The sequence below is a fragment of the Pleurodeles waltl genome, chromosome 1_2 (assembly GCF_031143425.1).
Source record: "Pleurodeles waltl isolate 20211129_DDA chromosome 1_2, aPleWal1.hap1.20221129, whole genome shotgun sequence".
Classification (NCBI taxonomy): domain Eukaryota; kingdom Metazoa; phylum Chordata; class Amphibia; order Caudata; family Salamandridae; genus Pleurodeles; species Pleurodeles waltl.
This window is the reverse complement of record NC_090437.1, coordinates 504,329,912-504,342,433: the sequence shown is the minus strand read 5'-3', so window position 1 is coordinate 504,342,433 and position 12,522 is coordinate 504,329,912.

The following is a 12,522-nucleotide window of genomic DNA, read 5'->3' as shown; positions in this document are numbered from 1 at the left end:
GGTTGAATCCATTTCAACAGGCTATAGTGTCAATTTGAAGAGTCAGATCTGTATTGTGAAATGTGGATTGATGCACAGGTCCTACCCAGGTTTCAGAATACTTGTGCTAAATTAGGAGAGTCAATGTCCTTCACAAATCTCAATGTGGTAGTAGCATACTTCAAGCAGAAGTTGCAAAAAAGAGTGTTTTTTTTTTTTTTTTTGTTGTCCTTATATTCATCACCCCTGCTTTGGTTAAGTAGGAAAGGCATTGGCACGACAAACGACAACATGCCACCAAGTACATAGTCCAAACCTCAGTAGATCATCCCCTCTAATCTACTGATTATACTTTCTCGTACGGGTGTCATTGATCAAAAGTTATCACTTTCAATCATAGCCAAAGCAGCACCTCCAGAGAGCGAGGGGGAGATCTTAATCATTGGACTTTAAAAATTCAAAAGTATAAGGAGCTATATGACAAAGAAATAATATATTATTGATACACATTTTCCCAATATAACCAAAAATTATCTTTTCTAGACAGGGGGCCCCGTTGTTCCAGTGTACAGATTCGGTTTACAGCTATCTGCCAATCCAACACACGAGGAGGAAGAGGATCAATCCATTTACGACAAATTTCTCGCCTAGCTAGAAGAATTAATATGAACAGCAAATGCTCCTGCTGAACTGACAATTTCTGATAGTTTGTATCTTGTTCCCACACCCCAAACACCACTAATGCTGAATTTACAACTAAGTTTACATTAAAGATTACTTTAAAAATACTCTCTATGTCCCCCCAATAATTCAACAACTTTGCGCAGTGCCAAAACATATGGATATCATCCGCCTTATCATCCCCGCACCTTGGACAATTTTTCTGAGTTTTCCCAATAGCTGTTAATTTGGCCGGAGCCCAATAAGCCCTATGGAGTGTGAACAAATGATTTTTCTTCAGCCCAGCAGGACTGGTAGTAAGCCACAATATTGAACAAGACTTTTGCCACAGTGTTATAACATCTAAAGTTGGAAAAGTCGCTCCCCACTTCGACAAGGGGAGGGAAGCGCTATCATCTGATGTTTCTAACAAAGCATGGTACCACAATGCAACCTATTTGTTGATGATTCTCTGATTTAGCTTCCCTTCCCATATACTCCTCCCTATTTCTCCAATTCGACGGGACTTTACCCAACTAGATATTTGAAGATACAGTACTTAAATCTAGAAACTGTCCCACCAGTACCTTCCTGGAATGCGCCCCAACTTAACACTTCATCTCCTTCCATCAACTGGCCCCATCTTTCCACCCCACTTGTTCTCAAAGGAGTTGATAGTTTGTCTATAAGGCATTCCGGAGTGCCAGGCGAATCCCAAATGGGAGCTGAACTCCAAAAATAAGGTATCTCTAACGCCCTCCGAAAATGCATCCAAACGTTACATGCATGTCTGGGGAGTTTCAAGCGAACCTTCATGAAGTAACTGGGGTGTCCAAATTTATATAAAAAATGATCTGCTCCTTCTTCAAGGTGAGCCGTTAATGCTACCCAGACTGAATCGTGCTCAGACTTTTTATTCAATAAAACTCTAATATTTTTTAAGTGAAAAGCCTAATAGTACTTGAAAAGGTCTGGAGACGCAATACCTCCCCATTCCCTTTTTCTACTCAACTTCTTCCAAGCAATCCTAACTCCCTTGGAAGCCCATACAAATGAGGATAACTCCCCTTGTAGTTTTTTAAACCAGCTCTTCTCAAACTCTAATGGGATAGTGTTAAACAAAAAAGTAAATTTTGGAAGGATACACATCTTCAAGATATTAGATCTCCCAATTATCGTAAGAGGAAGAGCAGCCCACGCTTTTAACAGTTTTTTGGTTTCCCTATATACTATATCAAAGTTCAATTTAGCTACCTCATTAAGATCAGTTGTTAATCGAATACCCAAATATCTAATCTCTTGTTTAACTAAAGGGGAAGCATACAACAAATTCCAACACATTATTTCTGTCTTTTCTGCGTTTATGCTGTACCCAGAAAGTCTACCAAATTGTTCCATCAAAGCAATGACCCTAGGTAGAGTAGAGCTAACATCACTTGTATATATCATCAAATCATCTGCATATAAGGCTACTTTTTTTTCCCATCCCCCAGTTCGAAATGGGGTAATCTCTTTAGAAGACCGAAGTAGAGTTGCCAAGGGTTCAATGTATAAATTAAAAAGCAAAGGAGATAGGGGGCATCCCTGTCTCGTACCTCGCCTGATCCTAAATTCTTGCGTTAAATGGCCATTGACCAAAATTCTTGCTAGGGGACATCTATACAGTTCCCCTATCGCTCTAATAAAAGGGATTCCCAAGCCCGCTTTTACCAGAACTACCTTTAGAAACAACCAATTAACCCGGTCAAAGGCCTTGGCCGCATCAAAAGACAAGATCGCCAGTGGCACCTTCTCGTGGGCCGCCAAATCAACTGCAGTTATCAACTCGTGAGTTATCTCGTGAAGCTGCCTCCCCTTCATGAAACCCTTTCGGTCCGGATGGATTAAATTGCCAACGACTCTCCCCAACCTCTTGGCTAAAAGTCCTGAATAAAGTTTATAGTCTGCGTTCAGCAAAGAGATGGGCCTATAGGAGGAACAAGACGTGGAATCCTTACCCGGCTTTAACAATAAGCAAATTGTCGCCTCTCTCCAGGAATTGGGAATTTGGGCCCCTTCTATCAACATAGAGTTGAATAGCTCTAATAAAAATGGGGTAAGTTCCTCCCCCAAAGCCCTATATAATTCATTAGGGAGACTATCTGGCCCCGCTGCCTTACCCTTTTTTAGTGCCTTTAAACCTTCCGCCAACTCAGCCTCATTTAGCTTATCATTCAATAGGAGCATCTTCGACTCCTCTAAAACTGGGAGATCTACATTATCTAAAAATTCTCTTACCGGCTCTTCCAAGTTAACCGGACTTTCTGAATATATCTCCTGAAAGAAAGATACGAATGCCCCCTCAATCTCCTCTTGCTCCGTACAGACCTGATTCGTAGGCTCTGATTTGGCTGATAAAATGTGCCTTTTGGAAAGGTCCGACTTAACCTTCCCCGCTAACAGTTTACTGCAACCTTCTCCATAATCAAAATGAGCATACTGACTACTTTCCCATTTTAACCTACAGCGGTTTTCCAAAAAAGCGTCTAGACTGGACCGGACCTTTTCCTCTTGACAAGACAGCTCCATTACTAAGTCCGTTTTCCCTTCTGACTGCGCATTATACCTTGCAACCTGAAAGGTTTTCAATGACGACTCCATGTTTCCCAACTTTTCCCTCTCTTCACGGTGCTTATAAGCTGCAAGGTTAACTAGCCTCCCTCTTATAAAAGCCTTAAACGCATCCCAAACACACCACAAACTTGCTGTTCCTTGATTCACCTGAAAGATTTCTCTAGTATCTTTTTTTAACACTTCTACTGATGCTTCATCTAAAAATAGAGCACGATTGATTGTACCCCTAATTGTCCTGTTACTAACCCTAATATCTAAATGTAGTATTACTGCAGAATGGTCTGACATGTGTGCTGTATTGTGGGCTACCCTTCTTACCTCCGGGCATAAACTTTTATGAATTAAAAAAAAATCTATTCTAGATCTATGCCCATATTTTTTATTGTGAAATGTATATCTATCTCCTTCTCCCCTTCTCCAGTGCCAGGCATCTACCAAGCCTAAGTCCTGCATCGCTTGCTTCACCAATGCCCTTGTTTTAGGTGAATTAACCGTACCCCGGGGGGTTGACTTGTCCTGTGCAGGGTCTAGCAATATATTAAAATCCCCACCCAACACCACTGGATACCTAGCTGAGAGTAAAATATTAAATAAGTCTTGAAATGGCGATGGGTCGTCAATATTCGGCCCGTAGTAACCCGACACTGTAATCCAGTGACCGCCTACACACAGCTCTACCACTACCCACCTCCCTCTAGGGTCAGCATGTACTATTCCTACCCTGAACCTCATGGATTTCTTAATCAAAACTGCCACACCTTTTATTGTACTAGTTTGAGAAGAGCATACGCTAAACGCAACCCAATTCAGCTGTTTAAGCCAGGTCTCCCATTCAGTTTGGTGAAGATGGGTTTCCTGCAATATAATAATCTCCTCCTCAACCAAACGCAAGTACTCAAAGATCTTCCTCCTCCTACCAGACACCCTTAACCCATTCACGTTCCATGAGAGAAATCTCAACTTTTCAATACCCTGCATGATCGTTCATAACGAGAAGGAAAAGAAAAAAAAAAAAAAAAAAAAAAGGAAAAACACCAACCCCCCCGACCTATATTAGCAACATATGAGGACTTTCTTATTTTATCCCTTTCAACCCACCAAACCCAGAACAAACCCCGACTCCCTGTGCCACCCACCTCTACACCCACCACCAACATGCCCCCAAAACCCCATTCCCCCCCCAGAGGAACCCTCCCTGTTTCTACTGGGATAACCATCCTGTTATCCTATCTTCGAACCCCACGCCGGACGGGGGCTTTCCACTAGGTCTTATTGAGACGCCTTGATCTGATCTATAAATATACTGACCTCCCCAGGGTCTCTCGTATTGTACATTTTATTCTTCCACATTATACGGAGAGCTGCCGGGAACCTTAGTTGGACTGTCGCCCCTAGTTCACGGAGCTCCCGCATAACATTTCCCAGCTCCCACTGCCTATCTAACGTTGCCTTAGACACATCAGATCTTATCCTAAGAGACCATTCCCCCTTAGGAAAAGCCCCAACCTTGAGGGCTTCGGACAAGATTCTTTCCTTAATAGAGTATGTGTTGAAATTGATCAAAATCCTCCTGGGGTTTTTCCTTCCTGGATTTTTCTTGAAAGGATCACGGTGAACTCTCTGAATATCATCCTCCAGATTGATCCCTACCATACTGGGGAGGACCTCCCTAATCAGGGAGATCACATAGTTCTTAATATTTCCCCTTCCAAGCCCTCTGGAACTCCCAAGAGCCTTATATTGTTTCTCCTCATGTTATTTTCCAACATTTCCAGTCTATCTTGCAACATCTTTTCTCCCTGTTTCAATTGTGAAATGTCCTTAGATTGAGCTAACACTCGTTCCTCGTGGGCCTCCACCACAGCCTCTAGTTTCCCCAGCCGGTCTGATAACAGGTTGATTTTACTTTCCAAAACCTCACAGGCTTCCCGAATCCTAGTTTGATTAGTTTCTGAAATTTCAAATTTCCCTCTAATTTCTTTAGTAAGAGAAATTAACAGAGCCTGTACATCCAAGTCATGTGGTATTGATCCACTGGAGAAATTACCATCGACTTCCGGCAAGGGTAGTGTCTTAAAAGGGCCCTCTCTCAGTATAGCTGGTTCCATATCTAACAGTTCTTGTGCTGGGCCGACAGCTGAACCGCGTTCAACTAGGTTAGAAACCCCTAACTTGCCTAAAGCCGGTTTAACGTTTGCCATATCCTGTGGTGGAGGAATTGTGGTCTGAAAGTACCTTGTGATCAACGAATCACTCCTCCCCTGGATCTCAATTTGACTCTCCTCCTGGTGGGGTAAGGGATGATCCACTAGTAGTGTTGTGTGGGATGGCCCTTCACCGTAGATTTTAGGATCTAGGTCCGCTATGCCTGTTATTGTAGTTCTAGACACATGAGTCCGAAGATTAGCACTTGCACCACGGGTACCGGGCTCACTTTTCCTGGCCACAATCACATCGTTGACTTCTGCCCGGGCACCCCTGGGGCGACGCTTGATTAATGACATGCACTGCGGGGTTCCAACACCCTCGCACTCCTTTCTTACCCCCTTCCCACTTAAATTGGTTCTGGTGTGGAACCCTGGGGTCTCCGGGAGGCAACCACGGAGAGAGCAGCGGGAGGTATAAGATCTCCCACGTCGCACACCCTTTGCAGCTTCTGTCCAAATACTGGAGTTTAGAGCCTGTTTCCAAGACACCCGCCACCCCTCCCCGTAGTTAATGACCCCCCCTTCTTGTTCGCCGTTTTTCCTCCCTAGTTTTCCCGACAAAAGTCGGAAAAAGGAAAACACTGTAGAGAGGAAGAATTAAATTAACAAAGCGCAATAACAGAAGTATCTTTCTTACCCCCTCTCTTTCTCTTTCTAACGCCTAGAAATCCAGGGAAACACAGCACAAGATGTGAAGGACCAAGTACCCCCACCCGACGGGGAACCTATCTAAGCGATGTCCCGCCTCTTTTCTCAAGACCCTTAAACCTGAAGAACTCTCTATTGAAACAACAATTTACACTCTCAGCCCTTCCAAGAAACAGCGAAGCACCATGAATACAAGAGCGTTGAATTTTGGTGTCCATCTGTGTCTCACCACCCTTCTGTATAAAGCAACCAATTTTGCACAGGTTTTGTGATTATAAAGTAACAAGCGCTGAAACGTAACAATCCCTGGCAAATATGCAGCTGAAAAATGCGATATTTAGGCACGAAGTTCCTCTAGTACAAACTTCTAGTAGAAAACTCTTGCAACTGCTTATTTTTGCAACTCTTTCACATGTATATGCTTTTTCTTTAAACCCCCCAATACTCCTGGGAAGGCGGCATTGATATTGTTAACAGTCTCTGCCTGCTAAAGACAGGCTATAATCAAGTTGTAATCAAAGGATTAAATCTCCCAGGCTCCCCCCCCCAAGCCGCCAAAAATACACTGTCACCGTCTTTTGCTGCTCCTTGCTCCGCGGGCACAGCTCCAGGGGCTACCCCCAAAAAACGCTGAAACGGGAGGACCGAGGCTCGAGCTCCCAGGTTCCCCAATCCGGTGCGCGAAGGCGCGAGGGGAGAACCCTCACCCTCGCCTCCCTATCCTGCACAAACACACGCGGATCCGACGGGGAAAAGCTACCGCAGCTTTCCCAAGTCTCAAACGCCCAGGCTCCCAATCCGATGCGCGAAGGCGAGATGAGGAAATCCTCACCCCCGCCTCCCTATCCTTCAAGCCGTCGCCCAGGGGGCCGGGGGGACAAACAAACGTGAGTCCGACAGAGAAAAACTTCTGCCGCTTCCCGAGCAGAGACCGAGGGGCGGTCTGCTCACAATCCAATCGCGCGATTACAGCGTCACATCCGTCCGACGGGAGTTCACGGCAAGCTCGTTAGCTGACCGTCATGTTCCTCCTACAACTCCTGCTTGTTGCTCAAAAATTATCCACGTGGTTGGTTGCTGTATACGGGCCTATTGAGGTCTAAGACTCCGGAGTATGATGTTAAAATGGTTTATGTTGTAATCTGTGCGGTTTAATAGGTCAATCGGGCGTGGTTGACAGGCCGAGTTTTGAGTTATGATGCATGCGTGTAACCTTCGATGGAGATTTGACAAGTTCTAAAGTGCACTAGAAGGAGTCATTGACAAGTCGAGAGTAGGATTTGCAGGTCGAATTCTGCTTGCGTATGAGGGAACTGAGAAGGAGAGAGTAGCGGCCGAGGCTTCAAGTGAAATCTCTGTAAAGTTCTGAAGCGAATGTGTCACCCTTCCTGTAGTAAACCGGCAGATTTGTGTTGTCATTTAAGTGCTTGCAATAATTCGCATTAGTTTGTATGAGTTGTAAGGAGTTAGCAAGGTGTGGACAAGCCGCAAGACTTTGTCAGCTGCAGTGTGTGTGAGTGTGACATCAGTGGTGCCGCGCTGGGATAGGTCAGATGTCGAGAGGGGTCGCGCACAGATTGGTTACTGTCCGTGAGAGACAATAGGTTGAGCAAAGGGTAGGTGAAGAGTGTCCTGGGAACTAAGCCGTTTTCTGAGTAAATATAAAATAAAATGAATTTTGTTAAGGCATTCAAAAGCGCTTTGAAAGGAGATGTGTATATCGTTGCAACTGATGGGGAACCTACACCACCTGAGGGTACACCAGCTTACACGGTTATGGAGGAAAAGGGTGTTGCACCGTGTTTGTGGATAAAACAATGGCGCAAACTAACAGAGAAAGAAGGGTGTCTAGCGTTTCCAGAACATGGAACATTTAATCAAAAGGTGTTAGAAAATCTGAGGTGGATGTTAAGTACGCAGAAACCACCTCCTCGACCAGCACAATATGAGGCTTTGGCAATTTGGGACCTGATGGCTCTTAAACATAGACAAGAAAGATTTCACAGAAGATTGACAAGAGCAGAAAAGTCCTATGCAGAGGCTAGATGGGACAATGAGAACAAAATGTGGAGACGAGGAATAGTGGATGGGTTGAAGCTGTTTCCGGCAATAACCCAGGGAGAGGAAACACAGGGAAAGAAAGCTTCTTGCAAAACTGACAAAGAACCAGGCAAACACAAAGAGAATAAAAGATCTTGGGAAGAAGAGGATGATTCAGATGATGAGGCGTTTATGGATAGATTGTTACATGATCGTCCGCCACCATACGCGGTGAACGACAGTGCTCCAAGTACTAGCTTGGATCCTGGGAACCAGACGAAAGAGTGTTTTTTGTGTTATCCTCTGCCGCCTTCATGTTTCAGAGAATAACAAATCACTTTTTCAAGGATGATGTTGATGTGACCTTTTTTATTACCATATCCTCATAAGGAACAAGATGACATTTTATGATAGGTAATAAAGATATTATGAGACAAACTAAATAATGAAGTAGATTGTTGCAACAATCGAAAGTCATCAAAAACTAGGGCTTATTTTTAATTTCCAAATCGGGAAACCTAGTTGAATGACCTCCTATCCAGAACTTTGGACACCATAAGCATGTCTTCAACCTGAGGGGGTTGGAAAGAAATACAAATACATAATAATTTTCATGCCCTGGTGAGATATGACATATATTTTACATCAAACTAGTCCTGGATTGAGACCAGAGGAAATGGATGCTGAGGTCATATCTATTACTTACAACAGTCTCCACATGATACTTTATGTGCTAGGAGACCTTACGGGAAGATCAGGGGGTTGACCATGTGCATCTGGTGGTTCAGATTGGTTGGCAGCATTTATGCATCCCAAAGAGTGGGTGATCCAGGCCAGTTTTATGTTATATCAGCTAAAGGTATATGACTGAGTATATAATAACATATAATAACAGAAATAGAACCCGTCTGATTGGATGGCACTCTCACATGTGGCAACAGCAACTTAACATTTCACAAAAAGCCCTCCACAACAAGGGACCGGAATACCTCAACCGACGCCTCAGCTTCTACGTCCCCACCCGCCTCCTCCGTTCCTCTGGCCTCGCTCTCGCTGCCGTCCCTCGCATTCCGCCGCTCCACGGCGGGTGGGAGATCTTTCTTCTTCCTGGTGGCCAAGACCTGGAACTCCCTCCCCACCAGCCTCAGGACCACCCAGGACCACTCCGCTTTCCGGAGACTCCTAAAAACCTGGCTTTTCGAGCAGCAGTAACCACCTCTTTCCCCTAGCGCCTTGAGACCCGCACGGGTGAGTAGCGCGCTTTATAAATGTTAATGATTTGATTTGATTTGATTCCATACTGCCTCTGAATGATCCAGGGTACAAGTAAGTCAGCAGGGAAATAAATATAATTGTGGTGAGGAAAATCCTCTTAACACTCAACATGACAATTTTAGACATATTCATAGATTACTTATTGGCCAGGTATGATATTGTTGTTACATTGGTGCTGGTATGTAGAATGCAATGAATCCAAGTTAATAAAGAGAAACTCTTGATTGAAGACACTCCAGCCACAGCTTGGGTAATAACCTGTCACCACAAACCGTCCTAACTTGCTCATCAGATGTTGGTTCTAGAACCTTGGGTATGGATTGTTCTAATGTTAAAGGGAAGGGGAGAAGGGTTATACAGAATATAATGCAATCATCTTGTTGTGAATGGCAGTCCAAATAGAATTTTTTTGGGTGTGGGGCAGTGCCAATACAATGAATAGGTATCAATTAGTGTTTTGCCATGGAAAGGACCACGTATGAGGATAAGATTCACCCTGTAAATTTGACAAAATCTGAAGACCCTGACACACTATTATTTGAAGAAACCTGAGAAATGATTTTCAGTGATTGTCTGAGAGGAATCAAACTAATTTGGTGGCTGCATCTGGGTGAACAGGTACCTAATCCTCAAAATAAATGAGATGCTCAGGACTTTGGACAAGGTGTCACTGTTTCCTACACTTGATCTCTCTTTAGCATATCAATAAACACTATTAAACCCCTCACCTCATCATCATACATTTTTTGCGATGCTGGTCTTAGATCAGTAGATCTGGCGCATGCTGTTTGTGTTGCCATTGGCATCAAATGGCAAAACCCCCCACATTTGATGGAATAATGTGACTGCTATTTTTGATATCTAATTTATAGGATGCCAGGTTTTATGCTGTCTTAAATAAATTGATGCAGTTTAACAGAAGAGTTAGATAAAAACTTTGTGTTTGACCTACTAAGGACATTACTAAAAGTAAGAATGAGATCACATTCAAATAGAAGTACTATCACAGTGTATCACATGCATTTTCTGATGGGATCATGGCCTAGGAGCCATGGAGTAAAGTCACGCTGCTCTGACCTCCCGCCTGGCCAGCCGCTATCTATCCAGAATTGTGTCCCCACAGCTGTAATTCAGCACAATTCACACCAGATGTATTTGAAAACTGGGGGATTTCTGCTGAGGGATCCAGTGAGCTGTCCATGACTACGGCACCTAGCAATACAATCCGGCTATGAGTGAGCCTAAGATGGTATCACCAGGCACTTGGGCTTCCCAGCAGCATGAGGACACTAAAGGTGAGATGCCCCGGCCACAGTAGGAGGTGCACCGCAGGCCCTTGATAATTGCTGAGAGCAGCTGCGGGAGAGGTATAAGTGGTGAGCGATTGTGGAGCAGTACCGGTAGAGGAGTTCGGCTGCACAGTACGGTCACTGCCCAGGTGAGACGGTGGCATGCTATGCTGCATGGCGGCAGCTGGGGCCCAGTGAGAGGAGAGGAGGGAGCAGTACTTACTGGCAGTGAGCAGGGTGCCTGTTGGGCTGTCCCATCGCCCTGGAGACAACCGCCTCACAAGAGGACATTAACCTAGGAGATAGCCAGGGCACCATCTCCTGGTGGGCCCCCCACATACTGTGCAGAACCCTGGAACAGTATTGACCAATAAAGCTGGTGGATAAGGTACGCACAGCTGAAACCACAACAAGTAACCTTGTACTAGGGTAGATGGCCTGGATAAGGAGATGGAGGCCCTCAAGAAAGCAATAAGGGTCTTGGAGGGCAGGATAGACGAGGCAGAAAGCCTCATCTGAAGTAATAATGTCAAGGTAGTGGGCCTGCCCGAGAGCTAAGAAGGCAGTGACATGGTGCAATACCTTGAAAGTTGCTAAGAAAGTTGATGGGACCTTATAATCTTTTTCAATTCATCGCACACCAGGTGCCCACCAAGCGGCCTCCCCCAGGGGCAGCGCCATGATCTGCTGCACCAGGCGCCATGGGGGCAGAGCCATGATCTGCTGCACCAGGCGCCATGGGGGCAGCACCATGATCTGCTGCACCAAGCACCATGATCTGCTGAACCAAGCGTCCTCCCCCAGGGGCAGCGCCATGATCTGCTGCATTTCAAAGACAGTAACTCAATCCTGTGGAAGGCAAGGCAGACAAGTACCTTCAAAGTAGGCAACCAGAAAGATTAGATCTAGCCAGAATATACTTAAGCAGTTCAAAGGTTGAAGGCTTCCTTTGTGGAAATCAAGCAGGTACTGAGGGATAAAGGCTTGCACTACATGCTTGTGCACACAACCAGACTGAAAGTCCTACTCAGTGGTCAATCTCATGTCTTCAGAGATACAGCAGAAACATGGTTGGACAGATACAAGGCAAGGGCTGGTGAGAACATCCGTCCCTGCAGCAGAGGCAAAAATGCAGGCACTCCTCCTCTGTGAGCATTGGGGAGGTACAGGAAAGCCTTCAAGAGAACAGGGGTGAAAGGGTTGGGGGCAGCACTGGAGGCAGCAATGCAGCTGAGTGGATGGGACCAGTCACTCAGCTTGGAAGGGATGGAATTGGAGAACTCTGGAAAGGGTACAGATTCTCAACCTCTCATGCCTTCCACTGACAATTTGCCTACTATTACCCCTCAAATGGTAGGCAATATGTAGACTGTGTTACAGTGAACACTAACTTTCCTGCACCTGAGGCGTGGCTGGGGGTATATCAACTGTTATTACATGTGACTGGTCAGGCAGGCAGAATGGAGCCTTCTGGGTTTGAGAACTGGTAACTCCTCTGCATATCCCTTTAGAATGGAGAAGATTAGCCTTGAGCACATGTTCATTACAGTTCCCATTTGTGGGTGAATAGCCAGTTGCTGCTGGCCCTGGCTCCAGTTAATATTCATGATGAGGGGTGAACAAAGTAGGTCTCCTGGTTTTGCAAATCATTAACACACATGACTAGTCCAACACTAATGGCAACCAGAGACAGATGGGATCATTTTCTAGGACAGACTCTTACAAAGAAAGCATTGGACAGGGTCACCAGCTATACGCAGGGATTATCCAGAAATGCTTGCATAAAATACATGCAGTTAAATTATCTTCAT